Below are 16,055 nucleotides of genomic sequence, written 5' to 3'. Positions count from 1 at the left end.
TTTTAAATCTGAACAGTAAACAAAGGAACTTACTTCAGGCATTTTTGAAAACTGTTTTAAAAGGACAACTGTAATGAGGGTACGTGCTTGTAGATCTGCTCTGTATGCATGGATTTTCCATATGTTATAGAGGAGTATAACTGTGAAATTACTGAAAATAGACCTGGAAGAAATATTATCAGGTCATCAAGCCTGTGTCTCCATCCCCAGCTGTACCAGAATGAGAGACCTGTCTTTCCTTGGTGAACAGTTATTTCATCACGTATCATAACACTTATTCATTCTAATATCATATATAAATCCTTTAATAATTTTCATGAGTAAACTTCAGGGCTTTATAAAAGTTTGAAGTGTATTTTTATGTGCTTTTTTCAAGGACAACACAACAGTCCCCCATTTGCAAGTTGCACTCAGCTTTGACAGAAAAGTCCCTGGGGAACTGAAACCAATTTGTGAGGCAAAGCATTCCAAATTCTTGTCAGAGCTGGTCAACACAGCTTTCCTACTGTAGTTCTGAAGTAAGTGCAGTGTCTTGCCACCCGGTGGGGGTGGGGTGTTTAAAATTATTTCTCATTTCAGTTCCTGAATATCTGAAGCCTGGACCACCTGGAAACAGGTGTAGATTTTGCATAGCTTTGGAGGTGAATGAAAAGTGGTACATCATCTCGCCCTTGTAGATAATAACTCACATGTGGGAGGAAGATCTGAGCTCCGCGTAGACATTTGCACTGACTTGCAAGGGACTGCAAGTTAGATTTTTGTTCCTTTAAAGGGTAATGACAGAGGTATAAATATAAATAGAATATATAAATATCAATATGAATGGAATTTCTCTGATCGGGTCTGATGTCTCAGTCTGCACATGATACACACAGAGTCTGAAGTGGCAGCTGTTCTTCTGCACTCTTCATGGTTTACTCATTTCACTCATTGTCTTGGAACGGAGACAGCTTAGGTAAATGGCATAATTTACGTGAGATGAGTTTGGGCTCTAACATAGGAAGGGGAGTTAGGAACTCTTCAAGGTGAAGAGAGAGAGGTAACCACTTAAAAAAGGTGCTTATCACAAGACAATCAGTGTAAATGATTGATAGATATGAAACATACTCATTGATATTATTTACATATAAAAGAAAAAAAATGAGGATTGATAACATTTGTTTTTTTCCTAGAGAATTTGTTGCTCCTTAGCAGTATAAGACGAAAGGATACAGCCAACCAGTTCAGAACCTCTTGGCCACAACAAAGTTTGGGAACTGCTTGGGGCACTTATCTACTGAAAGAATCCTACATAGTTTCCACTTTGTTTTCCTAAAATGTTCAGCATTGTCTATTGATTTAAATTATGATAAAACTGTTCCTGAAGCCTTGCAGCGTACTGGCTACAAACCAGACCCAGTGCTGTCATTTTGTTTCATAAAATGGCTGTGTTTCAATGATAAACATAGCCCAAGGGGAACATTTTGGCTTTTTTATAATTAGGTGTATTGTTTCCAATTAGATGAAATCTGCTTTAATAAGACAAAGCGATTTTTTAACCAAGGGTTTCTTCTAGTTGTCAGCTAGCTCTGGGATTTATGAAGGTGGGCTGAAGGCACCCCTTAATTCTGGGTTGCCCATTTAGAAATAGAACTGAAGTACTGGCAAGTGCTTTGAGCATGTTCAAGTCAAGAGAAGTAGAAGGCTTTGGGGTGTACTATTGATTTGCCCTGACTGAGCATGGCTGTTGGCCAATATGGCCTGAAGCTGGAGAATGTTGAAAATCACGAGGCAAGGGAGCTTGTGGGGTCAGGGAAAGAAGCAGTGATGAAGTGGAAGCTTTGGGGATATTTGAGTGAGGTGTTGAACTCAAGGGTGCAGTTTCATGATCCATTTGATGTAACTGAGCCATTTGCTTGGCTGTTTTTTGTTGTTGTTTGTTTGTTTGTTTGTTTTTGTGGATTTTCAGTTAAACCAGTTTCCTGATCTGACACATTATGCATCTACACACCTTGTTCAGGCACAGGGGAGGGAACACGGCTAGGTCAGAGAGCAGATGGTAGAAATATTCCTTTACAAAACAACCATACTTAGGTCAGCTCAAAGTAGTTATGAAGCTGGAGCTGGATCTTCAATGGTCACAATATGAGTGTTGACTTCCAAGCATGAAAATACTGTCTTCAGTCACTGTGTATTTCAATTTTGTCTCACACAAATTGTGGAGTTACTAATACTTCCCCATGTAACAGAAATGTGAGGCATAGTAAATGTAAATGATCAATGTAAAGTGCCGGGTGCTACAGAGATCTGAAGCATGATGTAGCATCTTTCCTAGACACCCAGCAAAGCATCAAATTCCTGCATATTGTATCACTTAAGCTTTTCAATCAACCTATTCATTGTGTCCCAGGTTGTACTTTAATATGACATTAATGCCAGAAATATTCAAAAGAACCTCTGTGAGGTATGTGCAGGCTCTTAGACTCGACCCCTCAGGTCTACAATCTGTTGTTTTGTGTTTCTGGAGGGCTGAGCACAATGGGTCTGTAATAGAATGGCATAACTTTTGTGTAGAAGCTAGTGCATTAACAGTTACTAATAACAGTAAAAATAAACCTAGGTACATAATGGCCCACAGACAATGATATGTTAATGTGTGTTAATACATAGTATGTGAAGTGGATAAATTAGATCCCTTCCTTGTCCTTATCTTCCATTTTCTTCACAGGGGGAAAAATTATATGGATTTCCACACAAATTGCATCTGAAACACAGAAGATTTTTTAATATAATTATTATTATTATTGCAATGATTTAATTCCTTTTAAGAGGTGAGATCACATTGGTGGATATAGAAATCTGACAAGGTGAGGCACTGCATTTATTGACTATGTTGTGAAAGAGAAATTGTGATGATGATTATATACTTAAGGTATGAGAATCATTAGATTGCATGAAATACCATTTCTTTTTATACGAAATGCTAAACAGAAAGGAGACCTTCAGTCAGCTGTATTTAATTTTCTCTTCCTGCATGCTGAGCTCAGACTTTGGGAGACTTGGTGTGTGAAGGCAGAGTGATTACTGGCGTGTAAAAGACAGTATGATAAACTGACGTTATCATAGAACAATAACAGTGGAATGTACATCTTGATCTTGAAGTCCAGATCCTTCCTAATTCAGGCAAACATGCCATTTTATCTCTTTTGTAAGCGTATCAGTCAGTTTGCTAGTGAATGCAAAGCAAAGAAGTAGAAAAAAAGCTGTAGCATAGCTGAATGTTTCATTGTTCATTAAACCATCATTCATAATTTAATGGTAATAATGAGAATGGTTGGTAACGAGCTGGAAAATGTGTCGAAACATAAATGACAGATAAAATCTAAACAAAAAGCAAAGCAATAGACTTTGCAACGCCACAGAGTGGCTATGAAATTTTTGTTCAACTTCTTTCTTAAAGCTAGGATTTCCTAGATCTAAGCAGATGAAAAATTGAAAAAGCAATTCTATATTATATTTGCAAAGGAATTGATTTATTGAATACTTAGACCTGCTAAAGAAAATCACTTATCTAATTTAACCAATATACTGTATGATCCCTTTTCCATGACTAAGACCTTCAGGGGAAAAGAAGTTGAAATATAGACCCAGCAGCTCAGATCCAGGAAAGAAAATTAAGGAGTTGTTCATGGCCTTCTGTTAGACCCAACTGTTGCCTGGTAACTGTCTAAAAATTAACTGTGCATCACCTGGCTTCTAAGGACCGTGGCATAACTAGGAAACCTGGCATCTGCTATGTTTTACATCAAAAAGCAGAACTTCATGACTTGGTTATTATGATTTTTTGTCATAATCAGGGAAGAAATTCAGCTACACAGCTGAGATGCTTGTGAATGCTTAAGGTAAAATATTGCACAAACTACAAAGCAAACTTATGTTAATGTATGGAAGTTTCATGCAATCAATTTCTGCTGGGACTTCTGCAGTTTCTTTTTTTCCTTGGTGGTGTAGATATTGTTTTTAATTTCTTTGCTAATATCTGCATATTCTGAGTTTCACCCAAACTTTGAGAGAGGCTAGAACCTGAAAACAAAATGCATTGACAGAAACTGTGGTATGGGTATTCCTCTAAGGGAAAGCTGGCAAGCATCCCTAGACTACCAGATGAACCTTGACCAGACTCATAAAAGAAACTGTATTCAAATACTTCCCAGGCTGCTTGATGCCTATTTTGAACAACTTTTATGGACAGTTTGTACCTGTTATTCAAATGGCAGTGGTGAGTAGACTATGAAGATTTAGGTGGATATGGATAAGAATACATGGCATAGGTATTTAACTGTGTTAAACCTGTGTTCTTCAAATTGAGCAATTAACCTGGGATTGCAAGCTGCTCACTTTTTTTTTATAATTCTGGCTGCTGAATGCTGAATCTGAAGGCTCTGCTGCAAAACTTATTGCAGGGCATCAGAAAATCTGGTCTGAAGTTTGTTTGTTCTCTCTCTCTCTCTTTTTTTTTTTTTCTTCCCCAAATTGTTCACCTACATCTGCTGTGTCAGGTTATTGTGTAATATTCATCCTAACATTACTTTTCTGTGCTTACAGTGCTTTCCTTTGGAGAACCTCAGAGAGTCCTGCACACACCAGTTAATTAAGCTTCAAAATGCCCATGTGAATGCACTGTTTTATTGTTTTAATTGCACAAAAGGAGGAAGACAACCACACACAGCTTAAGCAAACTACTCAAGGTCACTTCATTCATTAACGTTAGAAGTTTTAAAAAAGAAGGTAAGCACATGTGAGGTATACTGGATATCAGAGAACTAGTTGGACACTTAAAAATAAGGATTTGGTTTATGTAAGCTCCTGAAGTGGGAGCAGAATCAGAGAGCTGACTTCCATCACTACAAATTTTTCTCAGGTCTCATGATACTACAATGATCTTGACTCCTCTTCCTGTGCTGGGTGAAGTCTGACTGAAGGCAGCAGCCTATATGAAGGCCAGATAAACACTGCAGATATGTACTGTGTGTTATTCAAACTCTCTTGGAGCTGGCACACAGGGTATATACCATGTCAGCTACAAAAGGGCAACAAAGATGATAAAGGGTTTGGAGGGGAAGACGTATGGGGAGTGTCTGAGGTCCCTCTGTTTGCTCAGCCCAGAGCAGAGCAGGCTGAGGGGAGGCCTCATGGCGGCCTGCAGCTCCCTCACGAGGGGAGCGGAGGGGCAGGCGCTGAGCTCTGCTCTCTGGGGACAGCGACAGGACCCGAGGGAACGGCATGGAGCTGGGACAGGGGAGGGTCAGGCTGGGGGTTAGGGAAAGGTTCTGCACCCAGAGGGTGGTCGGGCACTGGAACAGGCTCCCCAGGGCAGTGGTCACTGCACCAAGCCTGCTGGAGTTCAAGAAGTGTTTGGAAAACACTCTCAGACATCTGGTCTGAATTTTGTGTGGTCCTGTGTGGAGCTGGGAGTTGGAATTGATGGTCCTTGTGGGTCCCTTCCAACTGGGGTTATTCTGTGACTCCGTGATTCTGTCTCCCTGGCACTGCCATCTCTGCCGCACCATAAAGCTGAGCTGAAGGAGCTCCATGGCAAGGGGCTGGTTACCAGAGCACTTCTCATACTGAGGGGCTCACTGGCTGTGGGTGTGTATGAGACACTGTGAGATGCTGGGATAGAACATTTTGGAATGGCACAAAACTTGCTATGCGATGTTCAGGTGAGGAACCAAAGGGTGGGAATGAAAAGGACTGGGGTAGTCTGGGGAGGACCAAATTTGAGAAAACAGAAACAAGAGAGGATAATAGGGGCTGGTCGCCGTGTTTGTTTGGCTATGCCATGTACCTGGCCAGTGTAACCTGACCCGACTGCTCATTCAACTGCATTTGTAGCTATTTTATTGATTGAGGGACTATCCATTCTGTGTGCATGTGTGTGTACGGGGGTCTCAGTGCCTATGGACAGTCTGTGAGTGTGTCGTATGTGTTGGTGGGAGGAGAGGGGTCTGTACCAGCAGATTGAGTGTCTGAGCCCAGCTGCTGGAGGGATCCACATCATTCGTACTGAAAAGTATTTTCCTGACAATAAATATGTTTGTGTATACACACACGTGTGTATATGTATGCGTGTGTCCCTGTCATTTGGTTGTAATTTTAAGATGGGAAGAGGGGAGAAAACTGCAAGTTATGGGGATATGGGAAAGCCAATCAGCCATCTGTTGTCACCCAAAGACCTCTGTACACAGCTGAGGTATTTTTTATCCGAAAAGGTGGCATCAAAGGGCAAAGACAGTAATTTGTTTTGGGAAGGTCAAACACAGGCATGTGTGGTCCTTCAGAAAGCTAAAAAAAGTCTCATTCTGCAGCAACAAGAGCCAATCTTTTATATGGCTTATAAAGCTTTCCAAGCACTATTTTCTAGCAACACAAGCAACACAATCAACGAAAATGCTTGGAGAGGAAAAACTTGTGTCAGCAAGTTTTCTCTAAGATCAAACCTTTAAGAAGCAAGCAAACTCAACATTTTTACATTTTCAGGCTTGCTCTTCATGTGCAGGGCAGGGAGTATGTTGAAAACGAAACAAACATACCTTTATTTTTCTCCAAAGGAAAATGGAAATCCAAATTGTGAACATTCTTGCTTCTTTCATATATCTAGATATCAGGTTGAAACCCAAGACTAACTATTTTCTTGAAGCTGGGAAACCCGTATATATCAGTATATTCTGCAAACTTTTTTTTTTTTTTTTTTTTTTTACATATTCTTTGCACAAAACCACTGATGACAGTCTCTGTGATAGATAAATTGAATCCCACTCATTTTGATTACAGCTTTCCATTTCTCTTTTGGAATGGCTGCCCCAGTGCATTCACATGAGTGCACTAAAGGGCTGGACAAGATAAACAGATAAGGAAAAAAATGACAAAGCACCTGAAATGGTGCCTGTAAAATGGAGAAGTGAGTGAAGAAGGGTCGTTCCCCATCACTCTCTCTGCTGCTGTGGAGGCTGACTTGAAGCAGTTCTGGAAGAAAAGGACCAGGTCATTTCCTGCCAGCTGTGTGCTACATGGAAAGCTCGTATTTACTAAATAAAGCCCTAAATTTACATCTTCTTCAGGACTTCTGTGTGTCATTACAGTCTATACAGTACATGCAGCATAGCTTTTATAACACAAGGTCTTTTGAAAATGAGAATGAGACTTGTTATGAAACTGATTCAGATGAACTGGTTTCTGTTAAAAAACAATAAAAATCTCCCTAGAATAGGTTGTCCTGAGGTCACACACTCAATCCGAGGACTGAACTGTCAGGAGATAATTGATTGATAATAAACTGAGGAGAGCAGATGGACAGCACAGGTCTGTGGGGCCTGTGCTGTTCTGGAGCACCTCATGCTGCTACTCATTGCAAAAGCTGCACAGAAGCTCTCAGCATTGCTGTGCTGGGAAAATGCCCCCATTTTTGAGTTATGATAAGGCTGGGTTTCTCTTCTGGCCTAGTTCAGGTCCTCAGGAATATCCCCATGGCATAGTACAGACACCAGTAGAAATACCCAGTGTAGTTGCAACCAGCCGTACCGAATTATCTCCTGGTAATAAACTGGTGGAACTGTAACAAGCCAGGTGGACCTGGAAAATCAGGTCTTGTATTAGCGTTAAGGTAATGGGACATCTTTGAACTTCAGGGTTATTATTAAAGTTTTAACGGTTTCCTCCTGCTTCATCATCACTCAAATGAATTACTGATTAATTTTACAAATCCTGCTTTTTACTTTGCAATATTAATATTACCCATCACATACCCTTGGCAGATTCTTGCAGAGCTCTGTTGAAATTCATCTTGTATTACACGAGTAGCAAAGCAGTGAATCAAGGTCTAACAAAGTTCCTGCACTGTCTTTCTTGCTTCTTCCTAGCATTTATGGCCACCCAGCATGGAAAAGCAGCCTCCACTCAAGTGGAATAGAGTTTTAGACGGTGTGAATGACAAGCTTAAATATCTAATAAAAGTCTTTTTTTTTTTTTTTTTAAACAGGCAAGATACTTAGTCTTTCTCACATAGACTTTTTGAAATACAATTAAAAAGTTGGGTGATACCATTCTCAGACAGGCTTGTTTTCTTAGACTATCATTTACCTACAAGCATATTTCACAGCCCGGAGATGTGAGGCATGTATATGTACCCATCGTTCCACCTACCAAGTTTATTTTAAATGTGCATAGCACAAGCAAGCTTGCAGTCCAGCTGGAGTGCCACACTCAGTGTCGCAAAGCAGACAGATCTTTAATTTCTTAAAAAAGCGATGGATGGAAAATGACCCCAACAGACTAAGAGAAATCTATCAGATCTTGGGCAAGAAAAGTTTATAATTTGTATTTAATGTACTAAACTCTTGGCAAAAAAAAAAATAATCATGTGTCTTTGGGGCAAAGCCCAACTTGGGAAATGGTCAGGGACATTTCTGCTCAGCATAGGCTAAAGCCACCCTCTGAGCCTAAAGAACATTCTAGCTTCTTTGGACTTGTCCTCCAGCTCCCCTGTCAGCGTATTACCCCTATTGCTGTATGGTTGCTTCCCAAACCCCATGTCTAGTATTCCAGTCATACAGAGCCAAAACTATGGACAGAAGACACCTACACACCTAGGTGACACCTGCATTTACAGCAGCAGCTGTTGTTCATGGCAGTGTCTGAGAAGAGGGTAAATGGTAGTGTGAGGTGATTTTGATAACAATGTGAGTAGAAAAACACCTCTTTATTCTCATTTGACACTTCTCAATGCATCCTGTCTGCTTTCTGTCATTTAGGTTATACGCTTTCTGTCGCAGAGGTTGTCATTTTTTTCTGGATGTAATACTGAGTCAAACACATTGCTGATGTTATAATTACAACCATATACATTTAAATGTTCTGTGAGTGTCGCTCTAGTGTGAGGGAAAGTCAGGCTAATTGCTGATTTGATATCTACAACCGATCTAATTGCTATTTGGGAAAATGAGCATATCAGCAATGATCTATTCTTTGTCATAGCTCTGTCCTGCAGACCTGCTGTTCGTTTATGGAATAGAAAGCCTTGTGCTCAAGACAGTCTATTAATCTGGGAGTCAGTATGGCTAAGAACAACAAGGAAATGGTCAGAGTAGTGCAATAAACACTGTGAAAATACAACTCTTCAGTGGGCTCTGGTGTTTTAGATCATGTGTAGTGTTAGCCTCTTAAAAGAGGATAGTACTGCCACGGAGACTCACAAAAATTAGAAGTTTATTTCATGAATCTTTCCTCAGGGGCTTTGTCCTCACGTTAAATCAATCAGAACAGCTACAGCTGTGGCTGAGCTATAGCAAATTGCACTCGAGTTTACCTGCCAATGGTTTACTGTCAAGCTGGAAGTGCTGTCTTTTGAGACTCTGAGAGTGCTGGGCCTGGGTCCCAGGTCTACGTAAAACAGTGATAAGAAGATGAAGTGGAGAATGTGCTTTTTAGATTCTCAGAACACAAAATTATGTGAGAATGTAAAAGTGCACAGGAGATCAGGATATGAATTTGGGATTATATTGATAAATTAGAGACAAATTCTTAAATAGATGGAGGTTCTATATGCAGATAAACTGCATATAAAGCAATAAACTGCTGTATAAAAAAAATGAATGGTGGAAGCATAGGCTAAGTAACATTTTCACAGAAAGGGACCTGGGATTTATTCAGATTTACAAGCTACAGGAGTCAATATATTTAGGCTATGACCAATACAAACAAACAGCCAACAACAAAAATAACTAAAATACACCCAAAACTGCAGATTGGGGATGTAGAAGGGATGCCAGGAAACAATCATTCAATTCAGAATGGATACAGCATTTAGTTTTGGGCTCTGTATTTTGAGAAAGATGTGGAGAAAATGCAAAAGACTTCTGAAAAATGTGGCCTAGGAGAGAAAAATTATGGAGCTGTGATTCTTTATTGTAGAGAAGAAAAGGCAAGGGTATTATATGATAGCAGTCTTCAAGTAGGGAACAGACAGTTGTAGAAGAGAAGAGAAAGTGTTGTCTTTTATGTTCTCTCTGTAGACAGAATAAGGAACAGCGGGCTTTAATTTCAATGAGGGGAATTCAAATGAAAGAAAGAGTCTCTGAGGCCTTTTCTGTACTGAGAATTAATCCCACTTTCAGCAGCGGGTGGCCTGCTGATAACGTCTGCTACAGTCCCAGAGCAGAGACCTGGAAAAGCCTAATTTCCACTAGTGGCACTTACTCCTATTAATAACTGCTGATGTCAGGGCTGCATCCTAATACAGACAACTCGTTTTGGCAACCTTGGACATTTTTCTTTTCAATTTTAAGCCATTTCACATTGGGAAAATGATCTATGGAACACTCAGCTGGGCTGACAATGACCAGTGTAGCCTGATATAATTTTAAATTACCATGAACACTAAAGCAAGGATTTCTAAGAGGACAGCCAACTCAACCTCCATTGTAGTGAAGGTAATAGTGTTGTCTTCATGCCAGCAGAACATGCCCAACGTTCTCCACTGAAGTGATGGATCCAAGGCAGTGAATAGCTGGTGATGCCTGGTGCTTATGGTGGCCTCAGGCTACACTTGCTGTGCAGGCATGATGCAATCCAATATGCTATGCTGTATGTGCAGCTGACACACCACTAAGCTGTAACATACACCACCACAAATGCTTGCTTGTCATGGAGAATAAACTTTATTTATTTATTTATTTAGTGAAACCATGCTGATCTGTTTTTTGTATGCTAAACTGGAGCAAATGTTATTATGTCATTAGTTAACCATAGTTTATCTGTTCCCTTGTTAGCGTACAAGTCAACTCAGCAGGGTGTTCTGAAACTACACAAGGGACTGTGGCTAACTAGGCAGTTTGCAGCCAGCAGGATGGTTGGATATCAGCAGCCTGGGCAAGTCAACTCCTGCTCTAGGTCAGGTCTCAAACATTTTGCAATTTTAGCAGTTTTTTGCTTTTCCTACTAACAACTGTCGTATGATACTGATGGAAAAATATGTTACGGTAATCCTTCCTTGAGGCAAGTGCATTTCGGGGACAACTTGAATAGGGAGAAACAGAAAAAAGATCTCAAACATTATTTTTTATTATGATAAAGAGAATAATATCAATATGTATATATATATATATTTAAATCCACCTTACCTCATCCCTTCATTACTTTAAGGTCTATTTTAAATCCTGAACTTAATTTTAAGTTCAGCCTTACTTGGTTTAATCAATACAGATGAATAAGGCACATGATTAATGCTAAGTATTTGCTCAGGTATTACTCTGAAAGTTGCCCTGATAGCCCAAGGCCTTGACCCATCAAAAATTGCAGCTTGTGCATTGCCATTAGTAAATCACTTGCCCACTTTGATCAGTGTATCGCAGCAACCAGTATACAGTGATTCCCAGAGACTTCACTGGGATTATTCACATACTTGAATCGGAACTGAAGAGTGTCACTGGATTCAAAGCTCTCTGGATGTTTTTTCCTCTCTTCCCCCAAATCCACCTCAGTATCATAGAAACACAGAATCACAGAATGGTTTGGGTTGGAAGGGCCCTTAAAGATCATCTAATTCCAACCCTCCCTGCCATGGGCAGGGACACCTTCCACAGGTTGCACAAAGCCCCATGCAACCTGGTTTTGAACACTTCCAGGGATGGGACATTCGTATCCTGATTGATATGTATCCTTACATATCAAAAATAATGCACCAGGGTGCCTGAGCTGAGACATGGTAGGGGTCAATACTGAGTCCAGTCCTGTTTAGTGCCTTAGCATTAATGATCTGGATGACAGGACAGAATGTACCCTCTCCAAGATGGCAGATGACACAAAACCGGGAGGGAACGGTTGATACAGCAGAGGGGTGTGCTGCCATCCAGAGGAACCTTGACAGGCTGGAGAAATGGGCTGACAGGAACCTCATGGAATACACCCAGCTGGAAAACAGCTCTGCAGGAAAGGACCTGAGGGTCCTGCTGGACACCAAGTTGAACATGAGTCAGCAGTGTGCTGCAAGGAAAGCTAACGCTATCCTGGGCTGCATTAGGCAAAGTGTTGCCAGCAGGTGAAAGGAGGCGATCCTTCCCCTCTAGGCAGCATTGGTGAGGCTGCACCTGGAGGGCTGTTCTGGGCTCCTCGGTACCAGAGAGAGTACATGGACAGAGTGAAGAAAGACTAATTGAGGGCTGCCAAGATGATGAAGGCACTGGAGCATCTCTGCTGTGAGCAGAGGCTGGGAGAGCTGGGGCTGCTCAGCCTGGAGAAGAGGAGGCTCAGGGGGATCTCATCCGTGTCCCTAAATCCCTGAAGGGAGGGCGCAGAGAGGCCGGAGCCAGGCTCTGCTCAGTGGTGCCCAGTGCCAGGACAGGAGGCCATGGGCACAGCCGGGCACCCAGGAGGCTCCCTCTGAGCACCAGGCAGCACTTCTGTGCTGGGCGGGTGACGGAGCCCTGGCACAGGCTGCCCAGAGAGGCTGTGGGCCTCCTCCTTGGGGATCTCCAAAAGCCGCCTGGACGTGGTCCTGGGCAGCCTGCTCTGGGTGTCCCTGCTTGAGCAGGGGTGGCACCAGGTGTCCTTCAGACATGTCTTCCTACCTCAGCCGTTCTGTGATGCTGTGATTGGTGCAGAGTTTTCCTGAGAGGAACAGAGACAGGGAAGATGCCTCCCAAATTGTGTTTTCCACCCACACTCCCAACTTGACTAGACAGGTTTTTTTCAAAGGTGCATTTTCATCTGCCTCAAAGCACTGTCTGCAAAGGGACCCAAGGAAATTACAATAATACAATAGAAATTAAAATCTCGTTGCTATCACTGAGGTCATTTTATATAGCTGGCAGTATAGCAAAGCTTATCGAGTGGTAAGGCTAATTCAGTGAGAATTAGACCTGTGTATCACAAAAATAATTGCTCTGTGTGTTCATTCTCCCCTTGCTCTCAAAGTCTATTTTTTTTTTCCTTATTAATATAAATGATCAGGACAATAGCTGAAGTATGTCTGTACTGCTGTCCAGAAGTGTGGCTGTAGATCAAGCATGTGTATCAGAGAGAAATTTAATCTGTTAAGTTGGATAACTCCAATCACCTAGCTGCAACAGAGCAGCCCTCAGCCTCGAAATATGTATCAAAGGTCCTGGCTGCCCCTGCACTCTTTTTTCATGTATATGGCAAACTGCTGGCATAAAAAGATGAAATAATTGGTGATAAACTTGGAAATCACAGGGAACAAATATGGTAATACACTAGTTGTCATTAAATTGTTCCAGGCATGAAAAGTCCCATGAAATACCACTGACCCTACAAAGCTATGAATTTCTATTTTAAAACAGCAGCTGTTCTCTGTTATTCCTCCAGCAACTTCATTACCAAATGAGACTGTGAAATGCTCAGCATTGTGTTAGGAGCATTTCGCTTCTTTTACAGATCTGAAAAGGGTGACTGGGAGAAACAATTAACATAAACATTAAATGGATGCTGTATCTTCGTAAAGAAGCTTTCTGGCACTCTATATCTCCATCTTGATGTGCCTTGTGTATCTTAAAGAAAAGATACAGAGTAGGAGGAGAATAAGTGTGATAGAAATCAGAAACAAGTTTCACAAAGGAGAGATGCATGAGACCTCTTGGGCCAGAAAGCCTTTTCCCCCTGCAGGCAGCATTTAATGACCCTTTCAAACACTGGGCTCCCCACCAGACTGATCTAGCAGCACCAGTGACTTCAGGGATGACTAAATGCAAATTGCTCAATTGATATTCAGACATTCAAGTTCCTTATTTAACCTCTTCAGGAGATAAAAGAGGTTCTGGCATTAATGTCTTTGAACAGTTGCTGTCTTCAGAATATCTTCTTAAAGTGAATAAAAGTCTCATTTGCTCCTTCCTTAGCTGTACGTCTAGAGTTCATTAGTTAATTCTAGATTATAATTCCATTTTTTTTTCTGAGGTTTTATCAGTTCCTCGCACTTAACTGAGCCCTGGATAACTGCAGCTAGTTGAATTTAAATAGTTCAGGTCATTCTGCAGAACAGCTGAGTGCAATTGAAGGTCATCCCTCGAGTGTTGTTCTTAGCCTGCAATAGGCCAGGTGTGTTATCAGGAAAATGGTGAAGAGGAGAAAATCCTTTCTATTTTCTGGGCAGTGCTGTTCATTGGCTTTTCACTTTGATAGGCAAAACTGCTGGGATGCAGGGGAGTAGTGTCTGGTCCAGAAGGAGCACAGCTTATTTCAGTCTCTGGCAGAGTACAAATGATGTTCAGTCATTCTGTGCACACAAAATGCTCACATTGCGTGTAGTACTTTGCATAAAAATTACCTATGCATTTTTTTCTGGTTTCCAGAAGACTCCAATGGTGGAACCACCCAAGCAAACAAAAAGTCCCTCAAATGGAAACCTAAATGCTGGTGATTGCATGTACTTTAAGGTAAATGGCTATAACGTTATTTCCCTTTAGTGGACCTGCCTTTCTATGTCCTCACAGCTATTTCTTAGAGACAAAATGGTTGGGGGTTTGGCTGCAGACAGCACGGCCTCAGCAGCAGCTGCTTTGAGAAGGACATCCAGCTGCTAATCAGGGACAGCAACACATCTCCTGGGGGAAGACTGCTTGTGTGGTGTGCTGTGAAGTTTCCAGTGGCTGGGAAAACTGTGAATCAGGTGGTTAAGTGGGATGCCAGCCTTTACAAGAAGGCGTGTTTTCTCCTGGACAATCCAGAAGTGTTTGAATCATGCCAGGATGCTAAAAAAACTTGGCTTTGAGTGGACTATTCTCTTTCATCTGCTACTTTTGCTCCTCTTTTTAGAGTCAAATTAATCTTGAAAACACATGTGTGCTGTATTCCATAGTCGGCATTTGTTTGCTTGGGACCAGAGGATGACCTGTATTAAATCCTGAAGTCACTTCCAACCCAGCCATCTGTGACCTGTGCCATAAGACTGCCAAGACTACCTGCTTAAAACACCAGAATTTTTGCCTGTAATAAAATTCAAAGGCCAGTTCTGCTTCCATCCTCTAATCAGCTGAAAATGAGCATTTGCTTTGCCACAGCTAGTCTGCACTTTGATTGTTTAATTGTTTAATAAGAACTTTAAGCAGGTACTTTTAAACTACGTTAATCTACATCTGAAATGTATATTTTTGTTGGCTGCTTCAAAACTTCCAGCTGCATTGGAATAAATCTATTGTCTTGCACTTCAATGATTTCTATTATGTAGACATTTTATAGGATGAAATAACTTTTTGTTTTCTCATTTTTTTTTACACGGATAAGCAAATGCTTCCTTTAATAAACAACAAGGTTCACATTATATAGCTATTCTGTATGCACTGTTTATTTTGTGTGTGTAGACATAACTGTGTATTCATTATTTTTGGGACGTGTTAAGTCAGTCAAATGAGATGAAAAAACCTGTTTGGGTTTTCTTAATGGCAATATACATATATAAAGCTTATGTTAAAATCAAATCAGTATTTCTACAAAGAATAAATCAACATTTAAGAAAATTTATTCAGTAAATATTCCTCCTTCTGCTCACAGCTTGGGAATAACAAATATTTTGCCTTCAAGGTTGTTGTAGAGATTTTAACTAAAGGCTAAATAGTACTGTGGATTGTTGTGGTTTAACCGCTTATATAACACTGCAGACACAACTCTGATGCCACTGTCCATGGAACAAAACCACTGACTTTGGTAGCAAACTATTTTAATCTTATGCCAGTACAATAAAAAAAAGGGGTCATCTAAACTGCTGGCTACCTTTAAATCCTATTGAAAAGAGTTCCACACAAATTCATTTGAATTAATACTTCATAGAGTTTGGCTCCGATTTAGTATATAGAGATAGCAATCTTGAAATTGCTAGTATTTGTCACAATTGTTTTTAAATTCGAAACTACGGTAACACTCAGCGTTTTAAGCAGCCATGTAAACACCATCTGTGCAAAATATTTATAATTATTTACAAACAAACAAAATATCAGGGAAGCTTGTTTCTGGCACCAAGCTGGCACACGGATCTAGCAGAATGTGTCCACCGGTCCCATCCATATGCT

The 16,055-nt window shown here is 40.8% G+C and overlaps 1 long non-coding RNA gene across 1 annotated transcript; it reads left to right on the top strand.

Annotated features, from left to right (window-relative positions):
- Positions 1-14,088: 14,088 nt before the first annotated feature.
- Positions 14,089-15,506, top strand: LOC310892804. Its single transcript, XR_014578465.1, has 3 exons — positions 14,089-14,244; positions 14,343-14,426; positions 14,806-15,506. It is a non-coding gene; the product is annotated as an uncharacterized lncRNA (long non-coding RNA).
- The last annotated feature ends 549 nt before the right edge of the window (positions 15,507-16,055 follow it).

This window comes from Anser anser, assembly GCF_964211835.1.
Source record: "Anser anser genome assembly, chromosome: 1".
NCBI classification, from domain to species: Eukaryota; Metazoa; Chordata; class Aves; order Anseriformes; family Anatidae; genus Anser; species Anser anser.
Note: the sequence above shows the minus strand (reverse complement) of the source record. Positions and strands in the feature narration are given on the sequence as shown.